Genomic DNA, 13,553 nt, shown 5'->3' on the forward strand with positions numbered 1-13,553 from the left:
TTAGAGACAACACCTAGGCTATATATTCCAGACCAAATTCAAGTTTTTTATCAAACGCTTAGTTACTTTCCTTCTTGTTGCCACCTAAATTTGGATGAACTCCACAAATGACTTCATTGTTTCATTAAGATCTTCTTTTAGAGAGTCTAACATAATAGCTACTGAAAAAAAAAAAAAAAAAAAAAGAAATCTTGCTGGTACAACCCTTTCAGTTGCTGTATATCATAGTAAACAACATTTCTTTCTACTCACCTTGCTGTCTACAAATATATTTTTCTGTCCTTGGTTGTTCTACATGTAGATCATGAGCTCTCTGTGGCAAGGACCATCTTTTCTCTTTGGATATGCCCAAAATTTACAAAGATATTTTTTTCTGACTGGAGGCCTGAAGCAGAATCAGAGCGTAAATGAATAATTCTTATGATTTTAAAATGCATAGATCTTCTTTGTAACTGGTGTTTCTATATGAAGCAAAGCAAAGTTGCTTCCAAAATGTGAGAATTAATACCCATGTCTATGAGGAAGTTTGAAAAAGGTATTAAGATATTACTAATGAATGACATTAATGGCACACAGGAAATTCATTGGTAGCTTTATAAATGTATAGATGTGTGTGTGTATATATATATATATATATATAACCTAAAAATTTTTGGAAGAGAGTCTGTCTTTGTTCAGTGTGTGTTATGGTTACGTTTTGGTCCATTAACAGCTCTGCTAGAACAAATAAATGATAATGACAATTCATTACTTTTTGCTGTCTGTCTTGAACTGTTGCACAGCAATAAAAATGTGAAAAATAAAGTTAGTGTGAATTTGGGCTTTTGTCTTATGTACCAATATATGTATTAAAACAAGAGTTTTTCTGATGTTCTTAAAGATATAATAAGGGTTATTCCTGTCATCTGAAAGCTATTCAAACTATAATCTGACTCATTTAGTTGTATGAGTAGGAAAATATTCCTGACTACTAGTTTGTCATGCAAAACTAATTGAATTAAATCTGCTTCTAAAAAAACCATGAGAGGGAGGTGTCAGCATTTTGTGAAATGTAAATGCTTCCTTGAAATAATAGGCATGTCAAACTGCTGTTTCCAGTGAGGCAAGTTGTAGATAAAAAGCCATCCTGTAATATGTCACTGATAGTCTTGGAATGTTATGCTGGAGCCCAGATTCATTTGTATGTGTGTATATGTATATATATACATATATGTTAAAACCCAATGATTCTGATTTTACTTAGCTGCTTTCTTTGATGTTACCTTGAATTTTCATTGCCTTAAAGAAAAACAGATTGACCCTCATGGTATTGCTAACAGTGTTGGGAGCAGTCTCATGTATTAATCATATGGCATGGAAGGTTTTACCACAGCTTAGATCTACACTATTGGTTTTTGTTCCCTGCATTTTGGCTTTACCAAGGAGTAAACAGATTGTGATTTTTTTCAACTACGTGTTTTATTTAAGATTATTTGCCAAATACATTCTGCAAAACATTTTGATCTAAAAAAATTGCTACAGGTGTTTTCCTGTAAACATCCTGTCTACGAAGCACAATTGTAATTAGTTTTGGTTTTTCTGACAAATCATGTGATTTTTTTTTTTTTCTGATGTCTTAATGTATGATAAATAATTTAGTTTCTGATTAGAAACCTCTTAAATGCCAGAAAATAAGTTTAACATAATATTCTTCTTTGCAAGATTTTTCCATCAACATTATTTCTGGTAGGCACTTTTACTAGATTCTTATATCTTTATTAACTTTGGGTAGCCCTTTATGATACACAAGCCTTGCTTGCCTCCATGGGAAGGCATGTGGAATGAGACGCTAGTCAGAATGAGTGAGTGCATTCCATCTCTTAACAGCTGAAACCTGTAATCATGGCATTTTCTGGTCTGAATAGAAACTCTGGGAGCTCGGCTCTCTGAGGTCATATAATAAGGGAGCTGGAAAGATGGGATTTGTGTGACAAGGTGGTCATTAACCAAATGATGCTGGTTGTGGATTCTGTGGTAGGATGCTAAGGACATACCCTATGAAAATTCTGTTGTTTCAAAATAAGAAGCATGCAAAATCCTTAAGCATTAAAACCAAAAATCATCTGGTGGATGCATATATTCATATACATTTGTATAATCAGAACCACACATGAACTTGGAAGAACTGTTATACTGATGATCTTTGTTCTACTCATTCTGCTCATTAAGAGTCCTTAGGTATTGAAATGAGATTCAAAGTTCCAATCAGATTCTCAATAGTTATTTTATCTTTACTGACCTATAATAGAATGGCAGAAGAAACAAATATCATAACATGTAAAAATATTTCTGGACTCAGTATTAACTATATTGATTTAATTCCTCTCATTGGGGTACTACTATAACGGCACAAAAAGTGTTGGAAAGTTCAGAGGCATTAATCTTCTTATCTGTGCACTGAAAGTCTCTGTGAAAAGATAGATGAAGGAGGGCTGATGAATGCTGCTTCATTAGGAGAATTTTAAAATGCAATTTGTCTTCATGAAAACGAGGGATTACACATTTCCAGCTTTCTCCTGGGCCTGTTAGAAATATTTTTTAAGCAATAACCTTTGATGCAGAATAGTCTTTATGGTAGGACAGTAATTATTATAGAAGAGAGATATGTCCTGGTCAATCTGTTTGTGAATCACAGCAGTGGAAAACCTTAGAACTGTAGATTCAAATTTCCTAAATAAGTGTATGTGATATCAGAAAGAAAAATTCCCTTTAACTAACTTGGGTCTATGTTCAGTAGATTATGCAGAAGATTTCCATAGTGCTTAAGGCTAATGGTGCAGGTGATGAGCTAAAACTTGATTAATCCTCAAAATTTGCAGGAATCAAAAAGCTTTTTCCTAATAGAATATTGGCTGTTAGAATAACATTCTAATAGAATAATGGATACTCTTGCTGTTACTTACACCTTAATTCCAGCCTGCCTAGGAGATTTATGACAGGGCTGTGCCAATTGTGGAAGAAAAAAGGAATGCAAAGGTGCAGATATGACATCTAGAAACAGAAACTAAAACCTGGCTAGGCAAACACATCTTCTTGGGATAATGAAGTTTCAAAAAATTCCATTTCTTCATTGCTCATTTCCTGTCTTATCATGTATAATCCTTAGACATACAGGGATCTGAAACCAAAGCCAGCGAAGCAAATGGACAGATTCTCATTAATGCAAATACATATTAGAATCACAGAATCACAGAATTATCTAGGTTGGAAAAGACCTTGAAGATCACCTAGTTCAGCCCTAAAGACTAGACTAGAAATAGCAAAGTTTAAGAGGAAGGGTACTGCCCATGTCTGGCATGATGAAAGCTCCCTTTTTTCCCCCTTTCCTACACTTATTTGGCTTTTCAGCCTTCTACTCAGAGGCACCCTTTCCACATTACTCTGCCTGATGCCGCTTACGATGCTCTATAGTACAGTTACAATGAAAGAAAAGGTTAAGAGAGAGGGCACTAATCCAACTCCTCTACTAGAGTGGGCTTTCATACCCCTTTTCTGATGCCTGTCTTTTTTTTTCCTCCACCTTTTGTATGCTCCCTTTTTGTGTATCAGTTCACAAAAAAATTATTTTAGTCTTCTGCTAAAATTGTCGGTCCTTCTGCATAACAGGATGGTGTATTCCTAAAATACACTCCAGATCTGCTTGGTACCTTTCCTACTCATGGTGCCTTCCCAGGATATTCTGCATAGCAACTCCCTACACAGGCTGAAGCTTGTTTTTCTAAGGCCAGGGTCCTAATACTGCTTCCCAGCCTACAGACTTCCTCTTGAATTCAACTCAGTTTGAATCTGTTGTCCATGACCACTGTCACCCTGGTTGCTTTCTTTTGTGAGCTTTTCTTTTGGTCAAGTTCAGCATTACCCCTGGTTGGCACCTCAGGCATTAAGGTAAGGAAATTGTCACCAGCATGATCTAGGAGCCTCCTGAATCATCTACACAGTTCCATGCTGCCTCCCCACAGATGTTCAGACAGTTCAAATTGCCTTATAGTGTCAGAGCCTGTGAGTGGGATACTGCTGCTAGTTGTTAGAGAAGAGACTTATGTCCTTGTTGTGAGGCCAGATGCACTGCACCCTCATCTCACTTCATGCCACTTAGTTATTCTCGAGTTCTGGAAATCTGGTTTCAAAGGGTCCAAAACTGCAAAAGGGTGACTGCATCTTACAGTTGATTTCGGCAGGCTTTGAGTCAGGCTGCTCTAGACATCATTAACTGTACTGGAGAAATGAACCTGCCACACATTGCGTGTTTCATGTGACTGTTTCACTTATCTCCCCTTCACTAAATTCTTCCTCTCCACCCCCACTAGTACTGCTCCCCCAATGTTTAAGCCTAGGCAGTGTTGGAAAGTAGATGGGAAGATACTGCAAAAATTAATTTAAACTTTTATATATGGGAAATGGAGTGCAGTATTGAATTGACAAAAATTATTCCAGGCCGAGGCAGAAAGAATCTGAAAACAAGACATAAGCAGCCATGCATAAAATGTCTGAAACCACAGAGGAAATAGCCGACAAGATGAGTGGTAACAAGGTGAGCAACATATCAAAGTGAAAAAAAATCCCTCTAGAGAAGACAAGATGGATGAAGGAAGCAAGTTACTGTGTGTGTGAGAGTGTGTTTAATATACTCAGCTGTGTAAGACCTTCAGGGAAAAGATCACTGAAGCTATCAGAAAATTCACTGTCATTATGGACTAATGCTCCTATCAGACAAAGGACACTGGTGAAATTACAGGTGTATCTGCTCCCTTTCCATACAGTCCATAAAGTCTCCCCATGGTGTAGATTAACTGACTCCCTCAGGTCTGGAATCATCCAAGGAGATAAAGAAAATGTAGCACATACAGGAGCTGATGATCCACCTATGGAAATGCTATAAATGCATGCTGGAGATAGTGGAGGCCACCTGTATGTCCATTTGCAAGGAGAAAGGCAGGAGACAGATCAGGGTAGTAGACTTACACAAAGTGAAAACAGGAAGCCACATGAAGGACAGATCTCTGTCCTTTTTCACCCCATGTCCTGCATTTTAGTGTAAAACTATATTCTGTGGATTGTCTAAGGATTATGACTTTTTTGGACAGGTATACTTAACAGTACACTGCATAAGGTCTTCCACTAGCACTATCATCTTCCTGTCTGGATTTCAGCTTCAGAAACTGAAAAGACTATGGCAACAGCCCAAAGTCAGTGTAAGCACTCTGATGTTTGCTTTACATCCCACTGCGTGTGTCTCATTTGGTTTGATCAGAGGCTGTTTCAAAGCTCCTAAAGTTTGACTGTTTGTAAATCCACATCTCTGAAATGAGGTAACAATTTAATGAATACAAACATGTACTCCTTGCTAATTAAAAAATAAAATACAGAGCCTTATTCATTATAGACTTCTTTTTCCCTCGTAATTTAAAAGAGCTGATTTAGAAGTAAAGCAGGGTAGGAAACACCTTACCTTAATTTTAGCTATTTCGAAGACTTCTGTTTCTAAGCTAGTCAGGAAATATTTAATGGGGACATTCTACTCTTAAAATAGGTAGCTAAGTGTATTAAGTCTGGCTGAGATGGTGTTAATTCTTCCCCATAGTAGCCACATAGTGCTGTGCTTTGTATTGGTACCTAGAAAGGTGTTGGTAACACATCAGTGTTTTGGCACTGCTGAGCAGTGCTCGCACAGCATCAAGGCTGTCTCTTGAACATTGCCCCCTCACCAGTAGGCTGGGGTGGTGTCATGGTTTGAACTCAGCCAGTAGCCAATCACCATGTGGCCAGTCGTTTACTTCCCTCCCCTCCCCTCCCTGGTGAAATAGAGGAGGGACAAAAAAAAAAAGAAATTCATAGGTTGAATAAAAAAAAAAATTTAGTAGTAGTAACAAAACAACAGTAATAATAATAAGTCCAAACGGGTAAAATACATCAGTGGCTCACTGACTGGCGACCGGTACGCAGCCCTCCCCCAGCAGCGATCCCAACTGCACCAGAAATCCTGCCGCTGACCGGGAAACTGAAACTGAAATGGAAAATGAGAGAGCATGCATCCCCTTATATACTCAGCATGACATCACATGATATGGAATACTCCAATGATGGATCTGGGCCTGGCCCTCTAGCTGTGCTTCCTCTCAGCCCAAGGAAAGTTAACTCTATCCTGGATGAAACTAGGAAGGTGAGGCAAGATCTTGGGAGAGGACATAGCCAGGACAGCTGACCCAAACTGACCAAAGGGATATTCCATACCATGTGATGTCTGCTCAGCAATAGAAGCTAAGAGAAAGGAAGAGGAGGGGGGGCATTTGTTATTATGAAATTTGTCTTCCACTGCAACTGCTATGAGTACTGAAGCCCTGCTTCCCAGGAAGTGACTGGACATCGTCTGCTGATGGGAAGTAGAAGATAAATCTTTTGTCTTCCTTTGCTTCCGTGTATGGAATTTGCTTTTTCTTTATTAAAATGTTGTTAACTTGAAGCATGATATTTTTCCATCTTATTTTCTCCCCCACCTTGTCCTGCTGAGGAAGGGAGTGATAGACCACCTTGGTAGGCACCTGGCATTCAGCCAAGATCAACCCACCCAAGGTTAACCCTAAGTTAAATGAATTGCACTCCAGAAATGACTATTTCTCTCTTCATTACAAAGTGGATCTAGATTATTAGGTCCCATACAGGGATCCCATATTAAAACAACTGTGAATCCTTAGGGTAAAATTTTATTTGAGACTGAGATATCTGCATTCAGGTATCCACCACAGTTAAATCTCAACAAGTACTAGAAGTCTGAACTCCAGAAAATTAAATCAGTAAAGTCTGAAGAGTGATTCATCTTAGGCCAAAGAAGATAAGTAGGGGGTGATTTAGTAGCTGAGATGCCCTGAGGTGACTGAGCACCACATGGGACTGGAGGCTCTGACACACAACTTATAGAAGACATGTAGCATTCTGGTTTGACAGCTGGAGGCCATGTAATATATCCCATGGTGGTAGTATAAAAGTGGACATTTATGCTCAGGAAGCTAAATCCTGCCACTAATGTCCCCCTAGAAATCTATATACAGACATTTTAAAATAAGCATTTTAATCTCTGAGTAAATCCTCCCTCCCTTGCTTAAATTAAGGAGATAAATCTTGCTTTAAACCACCAAAATTAAAGTTAAGAACACAACCTTGATTCTAAGCTCTGGCATATACACTCCTGTGTTATTTTGCTAACATTACAGCATATTCCCTATAATTTTAGCTTAGGATATAGATTGAAAACCAAAATAACACCTACATACTTCAAATTAAATTTATATGTAAATCGGGTATCTAAATCCAAAGGGATGACCTCAGAAATCTCCTCAAACTGCTTAGACTCCTGAAATCTAAGCCTACATCCCACCTAAAATATAATGCTAATGACAGTCATGCTCTGAGACAAACAACTGTCCTGATATCACAAGACAATTAAACAGAAAGTGCTTCATCTGAAATTATAATGTCAGTGGTCTGCTCCCAATCTTCAGTGTGGTGACCTACTTCTACAAAGCACACAATAGTCAGAACACTCTCCTAGGAAACCTTGCCAAAAGGACAGTGAACAAGCTGGAGATTCATCTGCTTAAAAATGCTTTTGGATTTTGACAATGGGTTTTTCTTACTCTGCTCTAGATTGGCTGCAGGCACTCCATGGTCTACATATTGCTTACCTTCTGTCCATATGGCTGCCCTGTGGACAGCTTGAAGGTTGACTATAGAGAACTTTTCCAAAGAGTCCTGCTGACGTGTTGGTGCAGCAGTGTGCTCTAACTGTATGTGTGTCCCTGTATACTTGGAAGAACCTGGACTTTCCTTCAGGCTTGATTCAGGCTTGCTTCATAGACAGAAGATGAATATACTCCTTCAAGGTGGCCCCAGGGCCACTGATAAATAGCAGCATAGTCACAACGGCTATCTAGTGTCATTTAGGATGCCCTGGAAGATCCTAGACAACCACAGAGGGCTGGCGCATACAGTACAAGATCATATCTTTCTCGACCAGCATCTGTAGGACAACTGGGAAACTTAATCGCATTTAAATAAGAACATTAGATACATAAGAACATTAGTTCGGGCAACTGTGTCTCAAATGATCACAATGTTTGGAGGAGGAGGCATGCATCAAATTAACACATTTATTCAAAGTCACTATAGTAAGATGTCAACAACATGCTGTGACGTAAATTTTCTGCCTCTCTTGCCTCATACTTAAAATGGTGGAACTTAATATATTTGCTGCTATCACCCCTGAGAGAACATAACAAGGTCTGCTAAGTTTTTTGGGGGAGAGACTAAGAAAATAAAAGAGAAACTTTAAAGCTTATGTTATCACTCGCCTTAAATATGATATAAAACTCCTACACTTGGTACTTATAAGGCAAAATGAAAGAGGTGGGCAGATCCCAGTATATTTGAAAAGTGTAGATATAACTACAATTATATGAACATTGGAATAATTTAATTGAAAAATTATGTCACTGTCATAAACTAAGAAATAGCACAGCTGGAGGATTTTAAAAGTGATTTGGAAGCAAAATCCTCTCATTGAATTAGAGAATAAAAATTCAGTTAGGGACCTTGTAGAATAGTAAAGCTGGTAGAGCTTCTATAGCTAAGGGCCTGTCAGCATTTCCATTACAAACCAGTACTTTCTGGGGATTATATTTCATCCAGAAGTGTTTGATGTGGGATGAACTTGGGATAAAATGTCCCAGCCTTTGAGTAATATAATGGTAACTCTATTATAAAAATCTGTATTCACTTCATAACTGTTGAGTCTACTGCATGGCTACATTACACATTTTGATATAAAGATACTTGAGCTAGTGCTGACCTAGGGAAGTATAGCCACATAATAGAGTTCAGGTAAAAATTTAAGTCAAAATAGCTCTGTTGGTGTGATATTATGCCCAAGATACTCAGCCAAAACTCTCAGCATGGTTTATTTTCTCAGATGAGTTTTTTCACCAGGGATATTTCCATTCCATTCAACATTCTCCTAACTCATCTCTGCAGCTCATCTGCATTGCCCCTCTTAGTGATGAGATAAAGAGAACGAAAGAAAGGTAACAGTTATGTCAAAAAAAAAGTCCTGATCTGTTCCAGATCTGGCTTGGGCATTCCAAGGGAAAAAATAACACAATACAGGAAGAATTGTGAGATAATTCCAATGGTATCTTAGTACTTTTTAGGTTAAAATAATTAATAAATGTAAAAACTAGTGTTCTTCTCTTTTGAATTGTGTTGTGGTTACTTTTATGGTGCAGATTTAGAGGCTAATTGTCAATGGTTCATTATGCATGACCAAGCAAATAGCTTGGTGTGCTTGGGAACAAGCTTCCAGTCTCCCTGGCTTTGGGACAGCTCTGTCATGGAGCTTCAACACTGGGGAAGCAGGGTTGCAGAGATCATTATTAATGACAAGAATATACAGTGTTTTTAAGTATTTGTCTTGAGAAATAGATATAGAATATGGAATCAGGGGAGAGTCTATTCTTTTAGCTAAAGGTTGTAAGAGATTAAGGTCCTATTCTGTCATTTTTTTTGTGATCCCTTTGTCTTCTAAAGGTTGCAACTTTAAAATCTGAAAAAAATATTTAGAAATTTACTTAACATGAAAGTTGAAAAGGAGAAAAACATGGATGGGCTGAAAAGAGTGGGAAGAACTAAATGCTGAAAGCACAGAATTTCTACTGATGAGGTAAGTAGAAGGATGGGAAGATGAATGTGATAACTTCAGTACATTCCCCTTTGGGGAAAAAAGTAGCTTGCTGCAGATGCATAACACATCAGTCAGAGAGGAAAAAATTTAATTTTTTATTTCTTCCTACTAATATCCTACAGACTAACACAGAAGTAAACTGCTTTATCTGTGTATTCAGTTTACTTACCGGAGATGGAATACCAAATCTCAACTTACGGTAACACATTCATTCTCTGTTGGGTTGTCCACATGAATTTTTCATATATTTTCCTTTCCAGCAGGTATCTTCACCTCATGAGTATAAATTAAATATTGTTAGCTAATTGTTACCAGGTTTCCCAGGTAGAAAAAGGACTGCCGATCAAAGTTGTCACAATTGTTACAGAAAGCATTTAAAAATAATAAACATAGTTCCATTTTAGACAAAATATCCAAGGACTACAATTCTCTGGGGCCTTCACAATCTGAGGTTGACAAAATAGCAGTAATCTGGACTATATAACCCGTGAAATAATGTCATCTCTCACTTCATTTCTTATCAGCATCACATCTCTGAATCTCAACAGTTTCTTCATCTTGACTGATTTTATCAAGTTCTTTTCTTGTTAAAGGTCTCTAAAAATGTATAGTCTTCCCTGGAAACAAATCTACAATTTTTGCTAAACTGGTACAGCAGCACTGCAAGTAAGGTGGGGACCTTTTCTTTGGTTTATTGGTGTGGTTTTTTCTCTTTAAGAAGGGCTTGAAAAGACTTTTTTTTCTGCTGAAGTTCTTGTTAAAGGCCTACATGTGGCTTCAGAGAATGGCATGAATTAAAAAAAGAAAAAAATCAATGTACTTCCCACTGTAAGGAAGAACTAACCTTTACTTGCTAACCTTTCTCCGTTTTGAAGGTTAGCGCCTGGATAAAGTAGCTTGCAAGGGAATGAAGTTGGGTTCCTCAATGACTCTTTGGAAAGAACATGCACTATACATAGAATAATTATTTAGGTTTGAAGGTAAATTTCAGAGCAGAGAAGTTTCCAAGTCATGGATCTATGTTGGAATTTGACACTTTCTGCCCTTCTCATTTAATTTTTAATACGGGTAATTAAAACATGTTTTATTACTGGGTTCAGCAAAGCAGTTATGTTACTTTGTGTACTGGTAGTTCAGCTATGATGGGACAGATCTGATCTCTGGTCTCACTATGCAATAATGATACCATAAAATTGCTCTCCTTCAGCTGTTGTATTTACCCCTACAATGTAGAACAATTTCCACAGGAGAAAGGAAGTGTACCATCTACTTATGTGCATTCTTATTGCTGTGCAGTCTGCCCAGCTGGAAATGATGTAAAATGGGAAGACTCAAACACCTTCAGGAAGAAAAGGACTTAAAGACTGTATTTAGCATATTCTGAATGAATGCTGTAAGTCTGAAAGTGTTTTGTAGAAAGGTGGTTTGAAACTCCTCGTGACTGATTCACTTCAGTTGGCCTTGGGAAGTTACTTGCTTAGGACATTGGTTTCTCCCTTTAGAAACACAAAATTCCTTCTATTTGCTGTGGAGAGTGGAAACACTCAACATGCTGCCCAGACTGTGCCTCTGAGGTGCCATGGATCAGTACAGGATGAACACGTACCAAGTTACAGTGCCTAGAAGACCAAATACAATTTCAGACTTGAAATAAAGTCTATGTATTTAACAAATAGAACAATTTAACATGGGAAGAACTTACCAAGGGCTAGTGTGGATTTTCCATCACTAGAAATTTTAAAATCAATAGTGACTGTGTTCCTAAGACATATGCTCTACTTCAAATGAACACTAATTCACAGTCTTTATAATGGCCTGTATCATGCAGAAGCATAGACTATTCAATCCCTTCTAGTTTTATACTCTGAATCTTTGAAGACAGCTGTTTCCATTAACTGGAAAAGTAGAAAAGACTCCTTTGTCAATAACAGCAGTGATATATGAAAGCAGAGGTTAAAATAAACATAAATAAGACAGTTTGTATGCTGCTTCCTCTGTACTAAACATAAGAAAGAAGACTCTTATGTTGCCTCCATGGTGCATCTGTTCTTTACTCATCATGTTATATTCCTGATAAGGTGATACACATTCATCACCTCTGCCTGTGGGTAGAAGAAAGCTTATAGCTCTTCCCCAGACCTTAGAAAGAAAGCCCTTCCCTTTCCATGTGTCTCTTAATATATTTATTTGAAACATAACATGAAAGAGAGTGGAGAAGATTATAGAAAAGTGGGGGGGAAACGTGACAAAAAATTTACTTCACTATGGTATGCACAAATATACCAATTCATAGAAAAAATAATAAGGAATGTAAGGTTGCCTTGGGACAGGGGAGAGAGAGAAAATAAAGGAGGGGAAAAAAGAGGAACAAAATGAAAGAAAACAACCTTGAATTCACAATAAACTAACATGAGGTTTTGCTAATTTACAGAGGCCCTCAGCAAGCTGCCTGTTGATGAAATAAATAAGTAATTTACATACATCCATCAACAACTCTATGAACACAGTGATGGGATCACCAGACTTTTATCCTCCAAACTATAGAAGTAACAAGAATCTAGAAAACCAGTTAAATTAAAACATCCCTTGACACAACAGAGACTTGATCTTGCAGGCTTCACAGAGGTTTTTGCCTTTTTTTATCAAACTCTGTGTGGTGATACACTACATTATAATTACCTGGAGAGATATTCAGAATTTTATAGATGATAAAGCCAATATACTTTTATTCATCACATAGAGAAACAAATATTTAAAGTACCTATTTCCAGAAAAAAAAGCAGAAGACATGATTGTAACTCCTAAAAAATAATAAAGTGCCAGGCCTTGTTTAGTATAGCATGTACATGAGGGCATTAGTGAAGAATTATTAGTCCTTGTGGAGTATCATTTGGTATATATTAAGTTCAAGATTCTGTCTAAAGACAAATTCTTTTGCTCCAATTTAAAGTCTATCTGTATACTGTATTGTTAAACAGTTCTGGTAAGAAATATTCTTATGAAATTATTTTTGATGGAAAACTAAGCTTTTGAAGAAACAAAATATTACACAGTTTGAACTGTGTTCAGTTCAAATAGTAGAGTATTCAGAAAATTCAATGATATGTGATATGAACGAGGCAAATGACTAGGTAGTGGTAGATAGCTATTATAGATAACATCTATATTGATATCTATGACTCTTTTAAGGGAGAATATTAATCTTTTGTTCATAAAATTACTGCTTCAAACCTGTACTCTTTCAGACAAAATTAAAAATAATTTGATATTAAACCAGAGTACTTTGGTTTCTTGACAAAATGTTTAAAAACTCATTCCCAAATAGTCTGCTTTTTCTTTTTAGTCCTGCTGCACGTTACCCTTCAAAAGTAGAGCTTTTCATAGTTAATTTGAGAGGAAATGTCTTTCTTGCATGTTTTCCCTTGTATTTCCCAGAAGAAAAGAAAATACCTAGTTCTGAGTGCAAGGTTTGAATACTGCTGTAGTTCAGACTTTGAAAACTTCCATCCTCCATTTCCACTTTATTCTGCCAGGTGTATACACAAAGCAGAGACTGTACTAGTGCTTGATTTAGGTTAAGAAAAAAAAATCCAGGTTAGCTGACATAGGGGAAGCAGAATGTTACTCGTCTGATTGTCTGAGCAGCACAAAAGGTGCACTCCCCCTCTGTGTGTGTGTGGCTCTTCAGTTCCCCAAAGAACACATTTCTTCTTCACAGAGAAAACAACTATTTTCTTCTCTGAAAAAAGAAAAGGTGGGGCAGGGGGAGTGTTACACTCCCCCT

The sequence above is a fragment of the Strix uralensis genome, chromosome 3 (assembly GCF_047716275.1).
Source record: "Strix uralensis isolate ZFMK-TIS-50842 chromosome 3, bStrUra1, whole genome shotgun sequence".
NCBI classification, from domain to species: domain Eukaryota; kingdom Metazoa; phylum Chordata; class Aves; order Strigiformes; family Strigidae; genus Strix; species Strix uralensis.